This window comes from Palaemon carinicauda, chromosome 38 (genome assembly GCF_036898095.1).
Source record: "Palaemon carinicauda isolate YSFRI2023 chromosome 38, ASM3689809v2, whole genome shotgun sequence".
NCBI classification, from domain to species: domain Eukaryota; kingdom Metazoa; phylum Arthropoda; class Malacostraca; order Decapoda; family Palaemonidae; genus Palaemon; species Palaemon carinicauda.
In genome coordinates this window covers 3,722,901-3,729,101 of record NC_090762.1, presented here as the reverse complement: position 1 = coordinate 3,729,101, position 6,201 = coordinate 3,722,901, and positions in this window count along the sequence as shown.

Genomic DNA, 6,201 nt, shown 5'->3' with positions numbered 1-6,201 from the left:
ATCAAGGACCTTCATCTCATGATTTTCTCACCCTAGCCGCTAAGAAAAGGTTTGGGATTTCGAAGAAGAGTCTAGACTTCCTCGAGGAATACAAGACCGAATCCACGAGAAGGCAATACGAATCGTCTTGGAGGAAATGGGTCTCCTTCGTCAAGGCAAAGAACCCCTCGAAAATCACTATAGATTTTTGCATGTCCTTCTTCATTCACCTTCATGGACAAGGCTTGGCAGCCAACACGATTTCTACTTGCAAATCGGCCTTGACCAGACCTTTGTCATACGCCTTCCAAATAGATCTGTCTAGCGACATCTTCAACAAACTACCGAAGGCCTGTGCCCGTTTACGACCGGCACCCCCTCCGAGACCAATCACTTGGTCTCTAGACAAAGTTCTCCACTTTGCCTCCAACTTGGACAATGATTCATGCCCTCTTAAGGACCTGACTCAGAAAGTTATATTTCTCTTCGCTCTAGCTTCGGGAGCCCGAGTCAGCGAAATAGTGGCACTATCTAGAGAAGAGGGACATACCGTTTTCAACGATTCAGGAGACCTCTCCCTCTTCCCTGATCCGACGTTTCTCGCAAAGAACGAATTACCTACCAAACAATGGGGCCCGTGGAGGATATGCCCCTTGAAGGAAGATGCCTCTCTATGTCCAGTAGAGAGCCTTAAGGTCTATCTTCATAGAACTTCAAACTTTGGTGGAGGCCAACTCTTCAAAGGAGAAACATCGGGCAGCGACCTGTCACTGAAACAATTGAGAGCAAAAATCACCTACTTCATTCGCAGAGCGGATCCAGACAGTACACCCGCTGGTCATGATCCTAGGAAAGTCGCTTCGTCTCTGAATTTCTTTCAGAGTATGGATTTCGAAAGCCTCAAGAACTATACAGGCTGGAAATCCTCGCGTGTTTTCTTTAAACATTATGCGAAACAAGTGCACGAAGTGAAACATTTTGTGGTAGCCGCAGGTAGTGTTATGAAACCTGCTCTGAACTCTGCTTAGAACAGTGAGTTATTAGGGACTCTAACTCGTCGGGTGCCTATGTTGACCCTCAAGTGATACGTAGTGAAGCAGAAACCACCTTGTGTTTTCTTTAACTGTTCTTACCTCAGGTGAAATGTCATAGTAGATTACCACATGAGTGCTACATGCCACGTGCATGACGTGTGTTACATAAAGACTAACGTTCCGTAGAACGAGTGCCTACTAATACTTGATTCTTCCCTTTCAGACTCAAGAGCACGCCTTTATGACTATGTACATTTTTATCAAAGTAAATGTTTTTTACTAATTATTGCATGACATGTATTGATTTACCTGCAATTATATAATAAAATGTCTATTTTATTACTTGTGCGTCTCCCTTGCTCCTTTCTTACTATGAAATATACTAATTGTCATAGTTTTATTACCCTTTATTCTTGGTTAAGGAAAATGCCAGGATTTACTCCGGGCATTTATTTATATAGAGCAAGTAAGTTTCCTTAGCGAATACTTACTCAATTATGAAGATGAGTCAACTCCATGCACGGTGTACAACCACCACTTCTTCAAGTTTGTTTCGACGCGAATACCAAATCGCTCTGACTTATCTTATGGATCTCATTGTTCCTTCAGCCTATATGAATAGCCTTCCCATGACCACTTTGATCTCAGCATAGCCCGTGGGGACTTCCATGCCAGGGGGGCAGGAAGGCAACTGCCTCACGGTAGCTCTAGTATAGACCACTATGCTTTCGGCTCAATGTTTTAGCACTCACTTATAAAGGGGAAAAAGTCTACCACGATACACTAATTCTCTGGTACTCTTCCATCAGGACGCCATGGCTTGAGCCCAAAAAACGGATTTTGAGCGAAGCGAAAAATCTATTTTTGGGTGAGATAGCCATGGCGTCCTGATGGACCCACCCTGTCTGTGATCAGGTCCCGCCCTGCGCCGCTGTATCATGGTGATGAGCGAGCTCCAGACTTTCGGAATGAGGACGGACGTGACGTCATCAAAAGCAATGGCGTCCGTCTGTTTACATCGCGAGTACCGATATCGCCACATCTAGATCGGCTGCGGCTCAGCTCCCAGCCACTCCCTGTCCGCCATATTGAAGCGTTAACTCTATATGGGGTGCAGATAGCTATGTGGCACGTTTATACATGCGTGTCCCCTGTTGTTACACGATGTCTTAAGGGGAAACCCTTAGGATACTCGCTCCAGAAGTTAGAATTCTGTGATAACCTGTGGTTTAATTCTCTGGGAAAATCCTAGTAGTGATTACCCAAGGAAGCTACCAAAAAGGATCCTTCCATCAGGACGCCATGGCTATCTCACCCAAAAATAGATTTTTCGCTTCGCTCAAAATCCGTTTTATATATATATATATATATATATATATATATATATATATATATATATATATATATATATATATATATATAAATGTAAACAACCCTTAATTCTTAAAGGTTCCCAAAAATAGTGATTTGTTATTATTAAAATGAACAGATATCGCAATATCGTATATATATATATATATATATATATATATATATATATATATATATATATATATATATATATATATATATATATATATATATATATATATATATATATATATATATATATATATATATATATATATATATATATATATATATATACATATATATATATATATATATATATATATATATATATGTAAACAACCCTTAAATCTTAAGGGTTTCCAAAATAGTGGATTGCTACACTTTACAATTGGAACATATTTGTGAATATACGAATAATACTAGAATCCCAACATCGAAAGAAAATAAACAACGATATAAAGAATTGTTGGAATTTCATCGTATTTTCATAAGAACTACGCAGAGAAAACTAACAATACGCTAGTTCTATTTAATCTTTGAAAATAGTATCGATGATTTAAAGAACAAATACTAAAAAGACAAATATTTTCTTAAAAATTAATATAATTTTTTATATTAAAAGTTAAATACTTATTACAAGTTAGACTTCCTTTTCATTCTTTACAAGAAAAAGCAAAGAAAATAATTATGCAACATATTACGTAGTACTATGTTGCTTACGTCACACGATTGTGACATCATAGGGATGGTGGAATGATCTCCGCCATCATGTTTAAAGAGTAGGTTCGTTAGTTTTACAGTAGGGGGAAAAAACTCCCATTCCTACCTCTGTTAAGATACAAACTTAGTTAAAGCACTAACACTCAGTAAAATTAAAATCCAACCAGCGAAGGTTAAAAATAAAATGTACATCACCAAAATAACTGTAATACTGTACAGTATAGCCTACAGGTTATAGCGAGTGAAAAATCCAACATCTTGCCGCTAGCACGGCAGGGAATATATGAGGGTTCCTGTAATGGTTCCTAGGTACCTCGCTAGGGCGCAGGGGTGGTACACCTGGCTATCCAATCGGTGATTGGCGCGAGTTTCAAATTTTCTGCCGTTGACGTCGGGAACGTAAGCTATATATATAACTACTGGGTAAGTCTTATGTTTAAAAAAATAGTTTAGAATATAAAAAGTTGAGTCTTTTATTCCGTTCGAACAAGTAACTTACGACACAAGCACCATCTATCAGTGTTTTTCTGCCCTACAGAATGGAAAGAGGTTCCTGCGGCCTGGCCAGTGCTAAGAAGACAAAAAGGGCAGTACAAGAATTTTTTATTATTAAAAAATATAGCCTTTGCATAATGACAGACAGGGATATGTGCATAGAACACCATCTTACCTAAACTTCCCCTTCTAACCTAACCTATAATACATGTCCCTACTTACTTGCCTAATGGGGGGCTAACGCCAACTAGAATGCAGGGTAAAGTTTTACTTACTATCGGGGAATCACTTCGATCAGAAAATATACGTTTTCCTGTAGTAAATGACGTGATTCAACAGATTCTGACCTTCATTTCAATTGCAAACAAACAGAACCAACAGTTTGGCTAACTTCATTCCCCGCAGAATTTAGTCGAACTGGCTGTTCTGTTTGGTTGCGATTGAAATGAAGCTAAATTCGCTGAAATCAAATTATTTACTACAGGAAAACATATATTTCTGATCAAAATGTTTTACCCTAAATCTAATGGTTTTTGTTACGCGGTGGGCTCACCCAAAAAATAAAAACATCAAGCTCCGAATGTACTGATAAGCAGTAATGTTGAGCTGCGCATTTGAAAACGTTAATTAAATCAGGTGTACCATGGAAATTACCATGAAACCTCCCTGCAGCTTCTAAGTACGAATAACTAATAGCACACAAAAGCAGTGGAATACGACCAAAGGCTTAACATGGACAAAGGTTTTACACACACACATATATATATATATACAGTATATATATATATATATATATATATATATATATATATATATATATATATATATATATATATATATAGGCCTATATATATATATATATATATATATATATATATATATATATATATATATGTATATATATTCCAAAAAGGCCCATAAGAGAAACACAGGAAATAAATAAATCACTATATTTCGGTCAATAAACATTGACCCTCTTCATGATGTAAAGTATAAATATATATCTATATATATATATATATATATATATATATATATATATATATATATATATATATATATATATATATTACGTAAAGTATTTATTTGCAACAAAAATCAGTGTCATTTTCTATGGAAATGGGTATTTTTCTATAGGGAAATTCTGATTTTTTCTAGGTAGGGTTACCCTGACCGTAAGTACAGTAATACCCACCTCCTTGTCTGTGGCCATAATGCTTGTGACAGACTAATAACACAAAATAGTGACATAAGCTAATATTGTAAAGGAAACTATTAATTTTCGACAGAAACGAGTGTCATTTTCGAAGAGGGCAGAATTTTTCCTATAGAAAAAAGTAGTTTTTTACTTTAGGTTACATTGCCCTGTAATACAGTAAAATAATACGGCAGAGTTAACATTAGGATAGATTTACTAACACTAAAACAAATGGATAGTGAGGGTAGAGAGGTATCGGTAGCCTAGGGTTATCTCTTGCCGTCTGTCAAATAGAATGAATGATTAAGTATAAGAAACGTAAAAATATTTGATTCACATACCTTACATAGGCTTTACTTATTCAATTATTGGTTTCGCAGCCATTGGCAAATAATAGCAAAGTCCATTAGATGGATATCATAGGTAAGGATATTTCATTCCCACAAGATATTCTCAAGGTTACGGTACATTATCTACAACATATTAAGTATGTATGATTTTTGTAAGGAAGATACTGAATAAAGGAACGATAAATAATTCACTTAACCAACACTTGGACTAAATCAAGATAAATTTGCAAAGATAGAGAACCTAAAACGTTTTCTGACAGCCATGACTGCCGTTTGTTTACGTCGCGAGGTACAGTAACAGTAACGCAGGAGGATAACTTTGCAACGGCTCCTCCTATATCTTGCCACCTTATCCCCTTGAAGTAAATGCTATGTGGGGTGCAGATAGCCACGTGGCGTGTCAAGCATACGTCCCCTGTTGATATACGATATCCCGAAGGGAAACCTTTAGTTTAGTTCTCTGGGAATACCTACTGTAGTCATATATACCCTCAGGAAGCTACTAAAGGAACCTTCCATCAGGACGTAATGGCTTGAGCCCAAAAATCGAGATACTTTATTATTCCATCTAAGAATTAGAGTCATATGACCTCTCACTGGGTCCTGGATTCTGGAAATCCATTCGTCGCCCAGTTTCATCTTTGGGAAATCCCAGAGAGTGTAATGCAAATCAAAAGTTACAATACTTTGTACGACACTTACGAAAATAGTACGAATTTGTATAAATTGTGGACAATACCAGCTAAACTATTACCGACGTATTGTATTTTTGTATTCGTACACACTGAATGCATTACTGGAGATAACTCTTTCTCTCACAAACCAAACAAATCATAAGATTGATAGTGTTTACTGTTGATATTTCGTCTGTTTTTTTCCACTACTGGTGTTATCACACCAACTTTGTTCTGTTATTATTATTATTATTATTATTATTATTTGCTAAGCTACAGCCATAGTTGGAAAACTAAGATGCTATAAGAACAATGACTCCAACAGGGAAAATTGCTATCAAGTAGTAGTACCAATCTAAGGATCCTCAAAAGAGATAATGTGATGAACCGAGATATTC